This window comes from Orcinus orca, chromosome 20, assembly GCF_937001465.1.
Source record: "Orcinus orca chromosome 20, mOrcOrc1.1, whole genome shotgun sequence".
NCBI classification, from domain to species: domain Eukaryota; kingdom Metazoa; phylum Chordata; class Mammalia; order Artiodactyla; family Delphinidae; genus Orcinus; species Orcinus orca.
The window spans coordinates 26,245,660-26,266,356 of NC_064578.1; the positions used below are offsets into that span (position 1 = coordinate 26,245,660).

Below are 20,697 nucleotides of genomic sequence, written 5' to 3' on the forward strand. Positions count from 1 at the left end.
GGGACCTTGTGCCCAGTAAAAAAAAGGGCGGGGCAATATCTTGCATATCCTTTAGGAAGTCCATTTAACTTAGATTAAGGATCTCTGCATTTGACTCTGAGCATCTTGAAAGAAGTGCTTAAATAATGTTAAACTCTATCTCCAATGCACAATTCCTGGTACATAGGATCTATTTTAAAGTATTAAGAGAATTAATGAAGAAATTTTTTCAACTTGGGAAAAGAGCTGAATAAATCATATAAGGCCTAAGGTTTTGGCAGAGCAGGAATTATGGATAAACAAAGGGATGAGAAAGTATTGAGATGAAACTGTTCAGGTTATGTGAAAAGGTAGATAAATGATGTAAAGGTAAAAATGATGGTCTGAGACTATAAGCATGTTCAGTATACAAGGAAGAACATGGGAAAAACTGGGAAATATTGTGGTCAGAGAAAACAAACTCGGACAATAAAGATATTTCGAATTATTGTCACATAACTGTGAGCAAGAGAAATAAACTCTTTGTGTAATGAGTAGATTAGCCTTTGTATACAAATAGAAATGCATACTGAAAAAACCTCCTACAGACTCTTGGTATGTAATGAGTAGATCTTATTTAACCTATTAAGAGAAGACTTCTAAATAATAATAGGAAACAAAAGTAAGACTTTACCAGTCTATGATGATTTATCAAGTTATTCCCACAGAGGTTCTATCTTAATTATTTTCTGCAGCTGCCACCAGGAAAATAATTGTGTGATGGATTTTGTCCCTATGAAATAATTGTTTAGCTTTTCAAAACATAGAAAACCAAGAAAATCCAGAATTATTAAATTATTAAATCCATCCTCTAATTATTCATTAGACAAGCATTGTTTACCAACATATCCCAGAGACTAGTACGTAGAAGTTGCTCCATGAATCAAACACTTAAGAACTGAGTATTGTGCTAATAGTAAGTTTACAAAGATGAACAAGGCACCATCCAAAGCATTGAAGAGCTCACAATTTAGAAGAAAGAGCTGTAGATGTGAACAAATAGCTATAATGCATTTTAAAGCTGGACATGTAGCTAGGGGTATATAACTCTACCTTTTTAAAAATTATTTTATTTATTATGATTATGTAAATTCAGATTAACTTGGGCAAAGGTGGAGAGATACTGGCAAGAATCATAAGAATTTATAAACAATATCATAACCAAGGTTAGATCAAGTTCTAAAAGTAATTTTTACACCTATGTACAATTTAAAGACTGTTTAAAGACTGACAGTCTTACCCATCACAGCTTAACTCTGGCTTTTCCTAATGGGGCTAAACAGGCGACCCAGACTTCATTTCAGAGGAAGACCGTGATGTGTCTTGGTCAGCACTGCAAATGCTAGTCAAACTCATGTCAACAGTCCTTCTCCCCCAGCAGCTGAGAACGACTGACGATAAAAAGCCTTTTAACAACTTGCGCGGAATCATTTATTAAAAGAAAATCAGTAAAAGCAATTAGAGAATAAAAGTAAAATAAATGTATGACCTTGGCTTTCCAACTTTTATCCGCACACTTCTAGTTTGAACCATGTCCTTTGGGTTTCTCTGCACAAAGGGGACTGCTTCTCTCCTCTGTATGCCTAGGATGCCTGCCTTTCTCTCCACTCCCAGCCCCAGTAGGATGTTGACTTGTGATCAACAGAGAGAAAAGATGATGGGGAAATAGGCTATTTTTCCACATCCCGTGTTTCCCCATGACTGCCTTTTTCCTGGTCTGGAAGAAAAGTTTCCATGACAACCAAGTCACTAACATTCACTCCCCACCAGCTGACTTGCTTGCCTTCCAAATGATCAGCTGGATATTGTGTTAAAATTATTTTACAGAGGGTGGCTAATCTGCAGGGATTATTTGTTTATTTTTGAGAAACTGGCTCCTTGGTGAAACTTCTTCAATGGGCCTAACTTCTATTTCTTGTCCTTTAAAAGCATAATCTCAACTAAACAGAACAAGCTTAAGCCAACATTAGACAGTCACCTCACAGGAAATAAAATATGAAGCTTCCTTCCTCATGAAGGGCATGTAAGTGCTTTGAGGACAAAACTAAGTTTTATTTTTCTTTCCCTCTTCATGTGCCTAACACATGGTCTGGCAGGTGGTGTACATAAAATAAATGTTGAATATCTCATCATCCGAACTTCTCCAAACAGAGTATTTATTTTTAGGTTGATCGGTTGAGGCAGAACCAACTTCCTAGTAATATAATAATCCGCTTATTTTTAAAAATGTCTGTCTATGAAAAAGGTAAGAAACACAGTAGAGCGTTAGTACACCAATCGTTAAGCCTGTGCCTATAGAAAGACTAGAATGAAATATACTAAAATATTTAAAATTGTTATGTTTAGTAGATGGAAATATGGAAGCATTTCTTCTGATTTTTCTCAATTTATTTTTTTTTTTGTTAACTAAATGCATTTTTCTTTTGAGTATTATCTTGGTCCTTTGAGAGGGTAATAACAAGATACTATAAACTAGGTAGTTTATAAACAACAAACGTTTATTTCTCAAGGTGAAGGCTTTCTTCATGGTTCATAGCTGGCACCTTCTCATTTTGCCCTCACGTGGTGGAAGGGGTGACGGATCTCTGTGGGGTCTCTTTTATAAAAACATTAATCCCATTCAAGAGGGCTCCATCCTCATGACCTAAGGCCCCACCTGGTAAAGCCATCACATCAGGAATTAGGAAAACTCACCTGAGAAACACAAATATTCAGATCACAGCAAGTATCTATTATGTTCGAGGCACCGTACTATCTCCCAAATCAGAAAGATTAACAAAATCGCTCTCATACTCAGAGCCATGAAGAGAAGAGGTGAACTAGGTAGAGAACAACTTGCTAGAAGGATTATCTACCCTGACATGCATGTTAACTGGTGTTATGACTATATGCTGTGGTGTGATGAAAATGAGATAGGGGCCTTCATTCAGATAGGGATCTTGAGAAGAAGGGTGATCAAACCTTTTTCTCACTCTCTGAAGACAAATCTGATCTTAGTTAACTTTCTTGCTCTTTCTCCTGAAAGCCTGATGCAGGTGGACTCTCATTTGTATTACCAGGCAACATTATTTATGGTAAAGATGGCCCATGATAGATAAACGTGGCCTGGAAAAGCATGAATACACCAAAAATACCTGGTGGAAGCACAGCTTTATGATTCCTTGAATACAGAGACTCACAAGTGGGTATATCCTTTCTGGGGACCTGAAAGCTATACCTAAGCCTATTACAGGAGATACTGGTCTCTATGGGGCATGAGGCTTCTATGCCAAGGCAGCTACTGTACCTGTTGAATGTGAATCTTGTTCTCTCACACCTAAACTCTCATGGTGGAGGGAGAGAAGGGGAGATGCAGGAGAGGAACAGTCAAAGACTGGATTGCTATGAGGGTTATTCTCTCTGAAAGAAATGCCTAACACAGCCCACATGGGATGCTGTCTATGTTTCTGGACCAATATCCATCTGATTAAACCGGTGCCAGGTGTTACATGCTCAGGTCTTGTGAGTTTGAGTGTCTAGTTAAGAACATCCCCTACTAGGAGTTACAGAGAGTATGAAGAAGACAACCAATTTTATAAGTTGAGACCATTTTCTCAATAATTTCATGTCCAGAAGAAACATAAGCATGAGCTCCCTGAGGCGGTATTACTGTAGCTTCCACAAGAACATTTTTTATTTCTTGAGCTAGTATGCTGAGTGTGTGTTTGTTGATTGACACTCATGGTGGACAATGCCACTCAAATTCTCCTTCAGAAGTGAAGGATAAATTTCCCAACACTGGACATGCTGTTGACAGGCAGCCCTCAGCTATCAACCCCCCTTGCAAACTGACTGCCATAGTGGTAGACAGCCCCTTCACCCAATTACTGAACAACACAGATGTATAAAGATCTGGTCGTCTCACCTCAATTTGAGACCACTCTGAAGGATTGTCCCAGCTTCAGAGCTTCCCATAGGACAGCTAAAGCTTCCATGTGGCTGTTTCAAGGCTAAACTTCTCTTTCTGCCCAATCCCCATCCCAAGAGGGCTCCCTGATAAATCTCCTGCACATTAATTTCTGTCTGTGACAACAGCTGATTAAACATATTTACAAAGCATCTATCATGTTTTGGGTACTAGAATCAGCACTGGTAAATACAATATGGTCTTTGCTCACAGGAAGCTTACAGTTTAGGGGGCAGAAATGCCTCCATTAAAATGCAGTATAGTAAGAGCTATCATGGGTAAACATTCAGGAGGGCCATGAGTTATTCCAAACTGAATCTTTGAACAGTTAAGAAGGGATTTATGGAGGAAGAGGTATCTGTACTGGCTTCTGGAGGACAAGTAGGAACTAATTAGTCCAGGAAAAAACAAAAGAAAGGCAGAAAGGTAGACCATGTAGAACCATGTAGAAAGAATAGCATGTTCAACGAGATGAATGATAATGAAAGCATGATGACACTGTAGAGAATGCAATTTTTTTCACCTACTTACGGAATCGGAGGTAGGGGAGAGGCGATATCCCATGCAAAGACTATTAAAATGACTTATTATATACAGACATTGAAATTTATGTTAAAGAAATGGAGAGGCATGGAAGATCTGTGCACATTTGTATTTTATAAATATCTCTGTGCCTGAAACAAGGAAAGTGGACTCGGGGGGAGGGGAACAAAAGCTAGGAGGACCAGTAAAGAGGCTGCTCTAGTATTCTTGGCAGGAGAGGATGTTAGCCTGAACCAAAGTTGGAATAGAATGAATGAAAAAAAAAAAAAGAAAACAGAGACATTTTGCAGGTAGAATTGATAAGACTTGGAGATTCATTGAACATGAGGTTAACAGAAAGGAAGGGATCAAGGGAAACCTCAAATTTCTGACTTGAGCAAATGGGCAGAGGAGGCAAAATATGACAATCAGAGCAGGATGCGTTAGTGATTTCTAGGTAAGTTGAATCTGACCTGTTTGTGGGATATTCAAAGGGTTATATAAAGCTAGGAGCTCAATGTGGGGCTAAGGTTGTGTGTGTGTGTGTGTGTGTGTGTGTGTCTGTGCGTACATGAGTAACACAGAAACAGAGTAGCTCACGTCCCTTACTGGCCCAGCCATATCTAGTACTTGTAACAGTCTTTCAGGTCTCAATGATACAATATCACTAAGCAGTTATGAGATAGTGTGGCGTATAGGGGAGAACAAAGCTTTCAAGTCAGGCACACCTCAGCTTTTATCTCAACTCTACTACTTACTTGCTAAAAAGACTTGGGCAAGTTATTATATTTGAGCCTCACTCCCCATCACCATCAAAAATGGGACTGCTAATCACACTTTACAGGGCTGTCACAAGGCTTAAATGAAATTATATATGTACAAGCATTTGGCACACAGTAGGCCTTCAGTTATTCTTTAGTTTCTCAACTCAAATAGTTTCTAGTGGTCTTTGCATTCTCTCTCTCCTTCTCCTTCTTTTTTCTTTTTTTTCCAGTACCTCCTGACTCATACCGCTTTAAACTCATACTGTTAATATAAAGCATTATTTCAATTACCTGACAAAGATAAAAATTCTGCCCTATGCCCCCATCTTCCTTTTGTATGCCTTGGCCCTGCATGTGTTTGTAATCCTCTCCTGGCCTTGTCTACATCTAATTTACTTCCTTTCAGTTGAATGTTATCACAAGTCATGAATTGTTCTCACTTCATGTTTACTGCAAACAGATAACCATTATCTCCAATAGGCCTGCTTTGTTTTATCTTAGGCAGATCACATTCTGCAACTTTTTAATTATTTCATTTTATTTCTCTACATTAGGTTGTTTCTCTTCTGCATTGATACTTGGATAAAGAGATGAAAACAAATTTGTAATTTTTTTTTTTTTTGCGGTACACGGGCCTCTCACTGCTGTGGCCTCTCCCGCCGCGGAGCACAGGCTCCGGACATGCAGGCCCAGCGGCCATGGCTCACGGGCCCAGCCGCTCCGCAGCATGTGGGATCCTCCCGGACCGAGGCACGAACCCACGTCCCCTGCATCGGCAGGCGGACCCTCAACCACTGCGCCACCAGGGAAGCCCCCAAATTTGTAACTCAATACGCCTTTTCAAACATATTACCACTGGAAACAAGCTCAGGCCCTTAAGTTTTGTTTTGATTGTAAAGTTCAATGACAATATCAAAATTCTTTGGCTGGTGAAGACAAAGACTTTCAGATTCCCCCTTACAAGGAGCTGAGTTAATTTCAGCAAGGGATCTCAGTCAAGTGAACTAAGGCTTGGTTGGTTCCAGAACCCAGGTCTCCTTCAATTGAGGGGTTACCTAGGGCAGCAGCCACAGCATGTGGGATCAAAGGGTAGGTGTCAGGCCAAATCCAGGAAAGAGAACAATGGCCAGAGAAGAGAAAGCAGTTGCCTTATTCATGGAAATGCATTAGAATGAGAAAAGAAAGGGAACCAATACTCTGGAATTTGGTAAACAAATGGAGAGGGTTTAGGCCATAAACTGTGAGCAAAGGGCAGGAGTATTTAAAGTACCCACTTCAGGGATGATGGTCAAATATCTGATCCCACTTCTGGGCATATATCTGGAGAAAAACATAATTCAAAAAGATACATGCACCCCTATATTCATAGCAACACTATTTACAATAACAAGACATGGAAGCAACCTAAGTGTCCACTGACAGATGAATGGCTAAAGACGATGTGGTACGTATATACAATGGAATATTACTCAGCCATAAAAAAGGATGAAATAATGCCATTTGCAGCAACATGGATGGACCTAGAGATTACCATACTAAGTGAAGTCAGACAGAGAAAGACAAAAATCGTATGATATCACTTATATCTGGAATCTAAAACATGACACAAATGAACTTATCTATGAAACAGACTCACACACTTCAAAAACAAACTTATGGATGAACATAGATGCAAAAATCCTCAACAAAATACTAGCAAAAAGAATCCAACAGCACATTAAAAGGATCATATACCATGATCAAGTGAGGTTTATCCCAGGAATGCAAGGATTCTTCAACATACGCAAATCAATCAATGTGATACACCATATTAACAAATTTAAGGATAAAAACCATATGATAATCTCAATAGATGCAGAAAAAACTTTCAACAAAATTCAACACCCATTTATAATTAAAAACTCTCCAGAAACTGGGCATAGAGGGAACGTACCTCAACGTAATAAAGGCCATAAATGACAAACCCACAGCCAACCTCATTCTCAATGGTGAAAAACTGAAAAGTATTTCATCTAAGATCAAAAACAAGACAAGGTTGCTCATTCTCACCACTATTATTCAACATAGGTTTGGAAGTTTTAGCCATGGCAAACAGAGAGGAAAAAGAAATAAAAGGAATCCAAATTGGAAAAGAAGTAAAACTGTTGCTGTTTGCAAGATGACATGACACTATACATAGAAAATCCTAAAGATGCTACCAGAAAACTACTAAAGCTAATCAATGAATTTGGTAAAGTTTCAGGATACAAAATTAATGCACAGAAATCTCTGGCATTCCTATACACTAACAAAAAAAATCAGAAAGAGAAATTAAGGAAACACTCCCATTTACCACTGCAACAAAAAGAATAAAACACCTAAGAATAAACCTACCTAAGGAGGCAAAAGACCTGTACTCAAAAAACTATAAGACACTGATGAAAGAAATCAAAGACGATACAAACAGGTGGTGAGATATACCATGTTCTTGGATTGGAAGAATCAGCATTGTGAAAATGACTCTACTCCCCAAAGCAATCTACAGATTCAATGCAAGCCCCATCAAACTACCAATGGCATTTTTCACAGAACTAGAACAAAGAACTTTACAATTTGTACGGAAATACAAAAGACCCCAAATAGCCAAAGCAATCCTGAGAAAGAAAAACAGAGCCGGAGGAATCAGGCTCCCAGACTTCAGACTATACTACAAAGCTACAGTAATCAAGACAGTATGATAATGGCACAAAAACAGAAATATAGATCAACGGAACAGTATAGAAAGCCCAGACATAAACCCACGCGTATATGGTCACCTTATCTTTTTTTTTTTTTTGCGGTACGTGGGCCTCTCACTGTTGTGGCCTCTCCCGTTACGGAGCACAGGCTCCAGACGCACAGGCTTAGCAGCCATGGCTCACGGGCCTAGCCGCTCCGCGGCATGTGGGATCTTCCCGGACCGGGACACGAACCCATGTCCCCTGCATCGGCAAGCGGACTCTCAACCACTGCGCCACCAGGGAAGCCCTGGTCACCTTATCTTTGATAAGGAGACAAGAATATACAGTGGAGAAAAGACAGCCTCTTCAATAAGTGGTGCTGGGAAAACTGGACAACTACATGTAAAAGAATGAAATTAGAATACTCCCTAACACCATACACAAAAATAAACTCAAAATGGATTAAAGACCTAAATGTAAGGCCAGACACTATCAAACTCTTAGAGGAAAACATAGGCAGAACACTCTATGACATAAATCACAGCAAGATCCTTTTTGACCCACCTCCTACAGAAATGGAAATAAAAACAAAAATAAACAAATGGGACCTAATGAAACTTAAACGCTTTTGCACAGCAAAGGAAACCATAAACAAGACGAAAAGACAACCTTCAGAATGGCAGAAAATATCCACAAACAAAGCAACTGACAAAGGATTAATCTCCAAAATATACAGAAAGCTCATGCAGGGCTTCCCTGGTGGTGCAGTGGTTGAGAGTCCACCTGCCGATGCTGGGGACACGGGTTTGTGCCCCGGTCCGGGAAGATCCCACATGCCACGGAGCGGCTGGGCCTGTGAGCCATGGCCACTGGACCTGTGCATCCAGAGCCTGTGCTCCACAATGGGAGAGGCCACAACAGTGAGAGGCCTGCGTACCACAAAAAAAAAAAAAAAAAGCTCATACAGCTCAATATCAAGAAAACAAACAACCCAATCCAAAAATGGGCAGAAGACCTAAATAGACATTTCTCCAAAGAAGACACACAGATGGCCAAAAAACACATGAAAAGATGCTCAACATTGCTAATTATTAGAGAAATGCAAATCAAAACCACAATGAGGTATCACCTCACACCGGTCAGAATGGCCATCATCAAAAAATCTACAAAAAAGAAATGCTGGAGAGGGTGTGAAGAAAAGGGAACCCTCCTGCACTGTTGGTGGGAATGTAAATTGATACAGCCACTATGGAGAACAGTATGGAGCTTCCTTAAAAAACTAAAAACAGAACTACTGTATGACCCAGCAATCCCACTACTGGGCATATACCCTTAGAAAACCATAATTCAAAGAGTCATGTACCACAATGTTCATTGCAGCACTATTTGCAATAGCCAGGACATGGAAGCAACCTAAGTGTCCATCGACAGATGACTGGATAAAGAAAATGTGGCACATATATACAATGGAATATTATTCAGCCATAAAAAGAAATGAAATTGAGTTATTTGTAGTGAGGTGGATGGACCCAGAGTCTCTCATACAGAGTGAAGTAAGTCAGAAAGAGAAAAACAAATATCGTCTGCTACCGCATATATATGGGATCTAGAAAAATAATACTGATGAACCTAGTGGTAGGGCAGTAATAAAGATGCAGATGTTGAGAACGGAGTTGAGGACACAGGGTGGGAAGGGGAGGCTGGGACACAGTGAGAGAATAGCACTGACATATATACACAACCAAATGTAAAACAGATAGCTAGTGGGAAGCTGTTGCATAATACAGAGAGATCAGCTCGGTGCTTTGTGACATCGTAGAGGGGTGGGATAGGGAGGGTGGGAGGGAGGCTCAAGAGGGAGGAGATATGGGGGTGTATGTATGCATATAGCTGATTCACTTCTTTGTCCAGTAGGAACTAACACAACACTGTAAAGCAATTACACTCCAATAAAGATGTTAAAAAAAAAAAAAAGAAGACTTGGGGTAATTGTTGAGGAGCAAGGATTTGAGAAGGAATCTGAAAGGAGAGGCAGAAATACTAAAAATAAAGTTTGTTGACCTGTACAAAGAAAAAAGAAAAGGTATTAAAAAAAATAACTTATGGTTACCAAAGGGGAAACGTTGGGGGGAGGGTTAAATTAAGAGGTTGGGATTAACATATACACACCACTACATATAAAATAGATAATCAACAAGGACCTACTGTATAGTACAGAGAACTCTAGTCAATATTCTGTAATAGCTTATATTGGGCAAAGAATCTGAAAAAGAATAGATATATGTATACGTGTAACTGAACTACTTTGCTGTACACCTGGAACTAAGACAACATTGTAAATCAACTACATCCCAATATAAAATAAAAATTAAATTTAAAATAAATATATAAAGAACCCTCTTCAGGGATGACAGTAAAATATCTGAAAATAATATTACAACACAAACTGTGGTAGATAAGGGCAGCTCCTTTTCTTCTCATCCTGAGTGTGACTTTTTGATTTTGTTGACCTGAAATAAACAGACTGCCTGATACTTCTCCAAGGATGAGTTTATTTGTGTCAGCAGAGGATTGCAATTCGGGGTCTGCAATCATGGGAACCTCATGCAAGTCCCCCCACAGCAAGAGGATAACATTTTTATAGAGGGGAAAAGGAAGTTGGGGGGCCTGTAGTAAACAGAGTCCATGGCTTTTCATTAGCTGAGTCCTTGACAGGAAAGAAAAGGAGTTGTTCTCCTTCCTACTGGGCTTGGCTCACCCCTCAGGGTGAGCGCTCCCCCTACTCGTCTCCCAACTCTAATTGGGGTTTCTGTTTATTAATTTTTTATGATTCCTGTCCAAGAAAATTATACAAAAGCCTATAAAAGATTGCCCCAATAGATAGCCTGCATTTTATCCTTACCTGCCTCACACTTCCCTTTACCCTCTCATCTCCTCAACTCTCCATTTATATTTCCACATCCCCATAATAGGTACCTAAACCATTCAGTTTCTCCTTTCTCTGCCTTGATCACTCTACCTGACTACAAATTTCATCTATTCCTCTCCTCGGTTATGTATCCCATACATCTCTCTGCCGATCAAGAGACCTAAAAGGAAATATAAACACAGAACAGCCTCCCCCTCGTCCTCCTCCACCATGTACCTCAGCTCTGAACAGTGGAACTGGAAAGAAAGGGAACCTGCATTTTCTGAGCACCATCTAAGTGTCTGGCACTTAAATACTTGACAGGACTTATCCCGCTGAATCCTCACTATGTTCCAATTTTACAGCTGGGGAAACTGAAGTTCCTTAAAGTAACAAAGCTGGTAGATGGAAGAGCTGGGATTTAGACATTGGTCATTCTGACTCCAAACTCCATTTTTAACAGATCCTAATTTATAAATTGTGCTTTGATGGTGCAATATGAATCATCTCTCCACAATGTCCTCCATCACCTAGATATTTCTGCCCTTGCTCAATGTCATTCTGGTCCACCATAGGCATGAAGTGCACTAGGGAATCACACTAGAAAGCGAATAGCTCCCAACCACTTTATTTATTTATTTATTTATTATTTTTATTTTTATTTTTTTTGCGGTACGCGGGCCTCTCACTGTTGTGAACTCTCCCATTGCGGAGCACAGGCTCTGGACGCGCAGGCTCAGCGGCCATGGCTCACGGGCCCAGCCGCTCCGCGGCATGGGGGATCTTCCTGGACCGGGGCACGAACCCGCGTCCTCTGCATCGGCAGGCGGACTCTCAACCACTGTGCCACCAGGGAAGCCCCCAACCACTTTATTCACAACTCTGGGTCTCTGGTATGCTTTGCTTTTCTTGCGCATACATTGAAAGATAATGTGTTTTGTGATGTTAATACTGGAGTGGCATTTAGAGTCCCAAAACCTGACGCTCGGCTTCAAAATCTTATCATGAGATAAATATCCTTCTTGTGTGCCAAAAGGAAAAAAATGAAAATGCAATACATTTAATAATCATCCAAATGAACAGGAATGAAAGGAGCTGCGTGGCTGGTTTGATGCCAAGTCACCTCTGCCCTGTCTGACACTGATCCACCACTTTATCTTCAGCTGTTTACTCAGTCCAAGGGCCCCACTTCCTGTTTGATATGCATCCCACGAGCTGCCAGGGCCAGACATCCTGAAATAAATTACCAAATGGACTCCAGGCAAACTTCTTGTTCTCATTATGAATTTTGAGAAGTATAAAGAACCTCCTGTGGACCACAGTGTAGTCCTTTTAGGTCTACTGAGAAAAGGTCAGCTTTCCTCTTCCGGAGGATGTATCTCCCAGAGCCCAACAGCAAACAGCAGTAGTGAGATCTTCTGTGTTTATAACCCTTTTGCAAAAACCTGGTTCAGAGAAAAGACCATGGGCTTTGGAGTCAGAAAGATCTGGGTTCAAGTCTGAGCTCTGCCACCTACTCTATCTGCAACCTTATAATATAATATATGCAACCTTAGTGTGTATATATCACACATAATATAATGACATGCGTCCACCATTAGAGTATCATATAGAATAGTTTCAGTGCCCTAAAAATCCTCTGTGCTCTGCCTGTTCATCCCTCTCCCCTCACTCAATCCTGTCAACATGTGATCTTTTTACTGTCTCCATTGTTTTGCCTTTTCCATAATGTCATAGAGTTGAACCACATAGTTTGTAGCCTTTTCAGATTGGCTTCTTTCACTTAGTAATATGCACTTAAGGTTCCTCCATATCTTTTCATGGCTTGATATCCTATTTGTTTTTAGCACTGAATCCACTGTTCACAATGGTGAACACTTTTTAAACAGAAAAGCCCAACTGAGATTTACTGCATCAGAGTTTTTACACATATTTTAACCAGGTCCTCAAGGTGATTCTGATGCACACCTGGGCTAGATAATGGTAAATATTTTCTCCTGGATTTAAAAAGCATATGCATTATATCCAGACAAAACTATAATTCGAAAAGATACATGCACCCCTATGTTCATAGCAGCACTATTTACAATAGCCAAGACACAGAGATGACCTAAATGTACATCAACAGATGAATGGATAAAGAAGATACACACACACACACACACACACACACACACACACACACACACACACACACACACACACACACTGGAATATTACTCTGCCATAAAGAAGAATGAAATAGTGCAGCTGCATGGATGGACCTAAAGATTATCATACCAGGTGAAGTTAAGCCAGAAAGAGACAAATTCCATATGATATCACTTATATGTGGAATCTAAAATATGACACAAATGAATTTATCTATGAAAGAGAAACAGACTCACAGACATAGAGAGAATAGATTTGTGGTTGCCAAGGGGGAGGGGGCCGGGGGAGGGTTGGATTGGGAGTTTGGGACTAGCAGATGGAGAGTAATATATATAGAATGCATAAACAGCAAGGTCCTATTGTATAGCACAGGGAACTGTATTCAACATCCTGTAATAAACCATAATGGGAAATAAATAAATAAAAAGCATATGCATTAATGTTCCCTAGATTTAAGGTGATTCTTTTCCTTTGAGGGAAAAATGTTTATTTCCTCCAAGGTGGACGAGTCTATGCTCCATCCCAGTATCCCGCCTCAGTCAATGAGTCCTAGTATGGGGAGAATACAGGAGGATCTAGGCAGGGTGGATTCTCCCCTAATAAAGTAAGTTTTGCCTTCAGTTCTTGATCAGTTAGGAGGGAGAAAGAAGAGAAGGGTAATTTGTCAAGAAAAAATGGTAGAAAACAGGAAAAGTGATAAAATTCCTGACATCTTAATTTTTGCCACATGATAGGCACTCTAGAGACATGGTCTCTTTAACTTTATTTCTATAGGAGGTAATATTTACCTATTTAAAGATAAGGAAACTAAGAGCGTAAACTTTAACATTTGCAGATGAGAGGATTCAATCTAATGCCTGCCTGTCTTCTTGTACTAGTTATTATTTTACCCACTCCAATACAGATTGTAAGATTTTTGAGGAAAAGGACCACATGTGTCCATTTAACCCAAGTGCTTGACTGACACAAGGTACACAATAAATATTTATGAAATATGTCTTAAATGAATAATTGTTCACAGGAGTGTGCTGCCTCCTTTTGCTAGATTAACTCCAGTAGAAAGTGGAGAAAGATTAGTTAATATTCCTGATATTTTTATGCAGTTCACTTTTTGACATTTTTTGATAGCACAGGCCTCAGACAGAGATATCTCTTAAAGCTGCAGATGATTCAGGAAAGCCTGTGAAACCTCAGATTCATAATCACAGTAGGCGATGGTGGTTCATTTCCTAAGCTCACCTTGACACACCTTTTAATCAAGGCGAGCCAGGCTAATGGTGCCTATGATTTATCACCCTTCCAGAAGAACCACAGATCCCCTTCTACTGCGCCTTGAACACATTTACAGCTTCTCTAGACTAAGCATCAGTTCCCTCAATGTTGAGAAAACAGTCAACAATGAATAAAAAAGTGGGTTTGCTTCTAAGTACATAAAATGTGTTTCTTTATAAATCCTCTCCAAGGGCTCCTAATGACATATAGCTCATATTGTAGTCATAGAATGAGCTGTATTTGCCCCTGGGCCTTCTCAGGCTAGTAACACATTAGACATTTGTGATGTGCATTAATTCTCTCATACCATTCACTGCCTTATATTTCCAAAGAGCTAGTAGCTCAGTGCTAATGAGGTCAAGGTCCCAGGTTTGATTCTTCATGGGCACAGATGATTATCCCTCTCATGTTTAGACATATAAATATCACTGAACCTTGCCAGCTTGGACTATTTTTCCTTCACGGACAAATTCTTATAGAGAAAAGAGGGTCATTTCAACCTCTGGGTCTCAATGTTCTACTCAATAAAATGAGAATAATAATAATAGATCCTTATTACGTATCTTGTAATGTCCAAAGTATCTAAGAAAATAATGCATATAAATGTACTTAATAAGCATTATAGAAATAAAGGAAAGGGGAAGGAAAGAAGGAGGAAGGGAGAAAGAGAGGGAGGGAGGGAAAAAGGAAAAGCTTTGGTAAGATGGTATTAATAGAGGATCACAGTGGCCTTTCATTATTTAGTCTTACCTAATGTCTTTCTGCCATTTTTTTTTTATAATAGCAGCCCAATATTTATCTCAAGGAGCTATCTTTTTTCCATTTTGTGTTTATGTGGCTTGACACATCCCCTAGGTCTAGAGGTGGAACCATATCACAGTTCTCACCAGTTCATTTAGTTCCATTTTTTGGACACAGTGATTATTTCAGAATTGAAATAGGCCCACATCAATCCAAAGCCAATTTCAGGACTTTTGCAAAGCAACTGGACAAGGGGCTTTCTCCACAGACTTGGAAAGTGAAAAAGTGAGTCAGCACTGTCTTGGAACCATCCTGACTTGAGAGCCTGCCTGAAAATGGAAAACAAAGTGGAACTGCAGAATCTAGAGAAGTAGAGAACTCACTCCTAATGATATTGTTTGAGCACCTGGATCTAGCTATACCTGAAGCTATATTTAAAATTGTCAGCCTACAAATTTCCCTTTTTATTCAAAGCCAGTTTAGAGCTGGGTTTCTATCACTGAGACTAAAAGAATCCTGATTAACATGATTACAGAAAGCAGGAAAGAAGTTCAAATACGTCAGCTCTGCCACTGCATGTCTTTCAGCCTGTGCATGGAAAAAGAAAGAACAAAAGTTACACACAGAATTCATTTAAATCTTGACTCTACTACTAGTGTTCTAACTAGTGTTAAGCAAATTACTTGATCTTTCCGAGCCTTGTCTTTGCATAGGTAAAATGCAGAGACAGCTAACTACCATGTGGAGTGACATAGAGAATTAAATAAAATGAAATATGTTAAGAGTGTAGCACATTGTATGCACTCTATACACTTCTTCCTACATTCCTGATTATCTCCTAGAAATCCAGAGATGAGAGGGAAGTGGACAAGTTCTCACTGATTGTGCCCTTGAGGCTATCAGCTCACATACCAAGTTCCAGGTTCAGTTTTTCATTCACTTGAGTTGCACTGCAGTGTGACTAACCAGATCACTATTTCCAACCCACTGCAGTTATTGTTTAGTTCTCCATACAACCCAGAATCCTTTCATCAGCATGTTTTTTAAATGGGGTGAGGGTAGGTTTCTGCAGCAGAGACAGTATCTCAGGCAGTTGGAAGCACAGTAAGATGGAAAAAAAGAAATCCTGTGTCTAGTCTCATTCTCTGGAGAGCTTTATAAAGGCACACATCTGTTAATGAAGGCATAGATTTGGTCTGTTTTTTAGAATTTAGTCCGAAAACAAACAAACAAGGAAATCCCGAACAATTCAGGAAGCATAAAGTGGGAAGGAAAGAAGGAAGGGAGGGAGGGCAGTGAGGAACCTATGCATATTAAAATAGAAGCCAAACTCAAAAATGATAACTCCTAATTTCTGTCCTTTGCCTGAGGTCAAATCCACTGCTCTCCTTCTCCATCAGTGCCTTCCTAGACAAAGCCATCATCTTTGTCCTCTTGACCTTGGATCTGGTGTCTGGCAACCTGAAAAATCTATGTCCTAAATAGCATCTAGGATGGTCTTAACAAAAACAAAAACAAAATAATAAATCAGATCATCCCCTACTTAAAATGACCCAGTGGCTCTGGAATATATGTTGGCAGTTTCTTAAAAAACTAAATATGCAACTACTATATGACCCAGCAATCACGCTCTTAGGCATTTACCCAAGAGAAATGAGAACTCATGTTCACACCTGTATGCAAGTCCTCATAGCAGCTTTATTCATAACAGCCCAAAACCAGAACCAACTCAGTGGGTGATAGTTAAATAAACTGTGGTATATCCAAAACATGTCATATTACTCAGCAATGAGAAGAAACAACCTACTGATACATGCATATTGACACAGATTGATGTTGAAAAAAAGTCAATCCCGAAAGGTGATATACTGTAAATTTCATACGTATAACATTTTTGAAATGACAGAATTATAGAAATGGAGAACAGATTAGTGAGTGCCAGGGATTAGGGCTGGGGATGGAGGTAGGAGTGACATGGATGTGACCATAAAAGGGCAACACAAAGGCTCCTTGTGGTGATGGAACTGTTCTGTATCTTGACTGGGGAGATGGATACATGACTCTACACAAGTGATAAAACTGAATGGAACTATGCAGTGCATGATAAAACACACAAAGGAGTACAAATAAAACTGTGGCGATCTCAATAAAATCAGTGGATTATATCAATGTCAATATGCTGGTTGTGATATTGCATTACAATGTTGCAAGATGTTAACCTTGGGGGAAACTGAGTATAGTGCACTCAGGATCTCTGGCACCATTTCTTACCACTACATGTGAATTTACAACTATCTCGAAGTAAAAGGTTCGATTTTTTTAAAAACCACTCGATGCTTTCCCATCCTATTAAGAATAACATTGCAGATCAGTAGTGGGAAAGGAGACCTGACCCCAGAGAGCCCTGAGCAGCCCCATCACCATTCTGGCCCAGTTACCATCACACCTTGGGAGGAGCCTCAGCTGCCACAGTGGGTCCCAGTCACCATCACTGCAACAGTGAGCAGCCCCTGCCTGCCTTCAAGGATGAGAAGATCATTGCACCCAAGGGCTTGCGAATAGCCAAATGATTCAACGTAAGAAACAGATGTGTTGGGACTTCCCTGGCAGTCCAGTGGTTAAGACTCCGCACTTGCACTGCAGGGGGCAGGGGTTCGACCCCTGGTCGGGGAACTAAGATCCCACATGCCGTGTGGCACAGCCAAAAACTTTTAAAAAATAAAAGAAAGAAAGAAACATATGTGGTTTCATCAACAGGAATGACACCAAGGAATATGTATTTGTACACCAGACTGCCATAAGAATAACCCCGGAAGTACCTTTGCAGTGTAGGAGATGGAGAAAGGGTGGAGTTTGACATTGTTGGAAAGAGAAGAGAAGGCGGAGGCAGCATGTGTTACAGGCCCTGGTGATGGTCAATATTGCTGCAGATTGTAAGTGTGATAGATACGCTCCACGTTGCAGGGTCCTCCATGCCGTTAGCAGCATAATTACCAAAATAGTGAGGGCAGGAGAAGAATGTGGGATGGGAGAGCGCTACCGGGGCCCACCATAGCACATGCGGAGACCCTTCGGGAGTGAACCACGGTATTCCAACCCTCCTGTGCACAGAGCGGGGATGGAGGGTGCTGACAACCAGGGTGCAGAGCAAGGCAGACCCATGAGACAGAATATGTATCAGGTTAGAGACCACGATTCCGCAGGGGCCCTCCTAGCCAGACAGCCTAGAGAGGAAGGCAACGAAGAAGATAAGGAAAATCTAGGTGAGGAGACCTGCAGGTCAATAGCCACCTCAACATGGGTACCGCTGCAACTTCAACTACTGACGCAGACACCCAGAAAACCCTCAACCACAAGGTGGCAAAGAGACAGATGCAGTCCATCCACCTGCTGAGAATTCATCCACTCCCACGACTGAGCAGGGTGGTGCCGAGTAAATGCCTGGCTTACCATCTCTGCAGTCATCGGTTTAGCCATCCAACAAGAAGAAATGAACATGAAATTCCTGCAATAAGAAATGAACAAAAGATTGGAGCTGAAGACCTTAATTGCTTGCTTTTTGCCTGTTGATCAGATGACTAGAACTATCTGCATTGTTTATGCTGCATGGGGTTTTTATAATTTCTTTTTTTTTGCGGTACGCGGCCCTCTCGCTGCCGTGGCCCCTCCCGCCGCGGAGCACAGGCTCCGGACGCGCAGGCTCAGCGGCCATGGCTCACGGGCCCAGCCGCTCCGTGGCACGTGGGATCCTCCCGGACCGGGGCACGAACCCGTGTCCCCTGCATCGGCAGGCGGACTCCCAACCACTGCGCCACCAGGGAAGCCCGGGTTTTTATAATTTTTACCTAAAGGTATCTCTTTTTGCTCATGACAAATGTGTTTTTTTTTAAATCTTGGTTATTCTCGATACACCTTTAAAGGTTTTTAAATTGTTTCACGTCTGGTCAAGTTGAGATTTTTAAGAACCTCATTTTTAATTTGCAATGAAAGTTTACAACTTGATTTTTTCAAAGAAAGTCAACAAACAGCAAACACATGTTAACAGAGATCTTAAGTTTTTTCTTTTAATTTTTTTTTTTAATATTTATTTATTTTGGCTACGCCAGGTCTTAGTTGCGGTAGGCGGGATCTTCATTGCGGCATGCAGGATCTTTAGTTGCAGCATGCACATGGGATCTAGTTCCCCGACCAGGGATCGAACCCGGGCCCCCTGCATTGGGAGCATGGAGTCTTACCCACTGGACCACCAGGGAAGTGCCAAAGGTAAGTTTTTAAAAGTTTTTTAAAGTTAAGTTAAAAAAATAATAATAATAACATTGTATTACCTGTCCTGGCTTACAGAGCCCTATCCAACCTGGCCCCTTCTGCTCTCTACCATCTCCTCTATTGCCATGTTCCCACCCGGCTTCTGAAAGGATCCACAAGGCCTTGGCATTAATTGTCTCCTTTTATTGAAATGTTCTACCTCTAATCTCTGCAGGATTAGTTCCCAACCTGTTACCTTCTCAGGGAGGCTTTTCCTGACTACACATTCAAAAGCACCCAGCCACCCGGTTACATCACCCTATATCAATTATCATTGTGGTATCTATTATTTTTTTGTTTATTTTTTCATGTTGTTTATATTTGTTTCCTTCCACTAGAAAGTAGGCTCCTTAAGGGCCGGGATTCTGTTTGTTATTCTTTGCTGTATTTCTGTCATCAGAAACAGTGTCAGACACATAGTAAGTGCTCATTAAGTGTCAGACACATAGTAAGTGCTCATACTAAGTGTTCATTAAGTAGATATACTCATGTGTAAATGATAAGTTGTAGAAAGAGGTCTTGCTTAATACGTAGTCATTCCTCTTGTCATTCAAGGCCCCCATCTATCTCCAAAGAATTCAAAGTCTCCACCCAAATATTACATCTTAGTGTTTTAATGAAAGGCTCAATATTAGTAGGATAGCCCAGACCTGAAGAAGCCAAGAATTCAGAAAACAGACACATTGCAGAGATGAATGGAAGAAGCGGGAAGAACCCAGGTACAGGTGGTAATAGAAAGGGGGACAAAATGGAAAATCCAGGTAAACTTAGAAAGCACACACTGACCTCCCTAGGTGCCAGGTACTATGCTATACCCTGTAGAGATACGAGATGATATAGTCCTAGTCTGAAGCATCCATGTGGTCCCTGATGACTCTACCCGAGAGGCCCAGCAGGAAGGGGCATCATTTGAGTGACCTGACAGATGGGCTGGATAACCTGAGCAGAGTGGTCAGAGCCAGGAGAATTCCATCTTAGGGATGACAATCACTGGGCAAATAATGTAGCAGAGACCCATCCAGAGGCCCCATTTCCCTTCAACTGGAACAGGTCCATTTTTACCTGTATCACTTACTGGGCTTCTCTGATCAACACATGATCCCATAGTCAAAAAGTGTTTGAAGCCACTGTGTATAAGGCAGACGCAGATCTTGGGCTAGTTTAACAGCAAAAGAGTTTCAATATATTCCATCATTTCAAGACAATATTTGCTTTCAACCTTTTCCACTTCTGTCTTTAAGAAATAGATAAATAGAAGCAATGCACTGACATTCTCATTTTCAAGTCCCCAGTGGGTTTCATTGTCACAGTCAGCTGAGGTTATCAAGTTCCTTCCTTAAAAATTGCTGGCCAGGCTAGACCCGAAATAGG

General features: G+C 40.6%; 1 pseudogene; it reads left to right on the forward strand.

The window, feature by feature from the left end:
- Positions 1-16,978: 16,978 nt before the first annotated feature.
- On the forward strand, positions 16,979-19,252 carry LOC117199496 (Y-box-binding protein 1-like; annotated as a pseudogene).
- Positions 19,253-20,697: the final 1,445 nt, after the last annotated feature.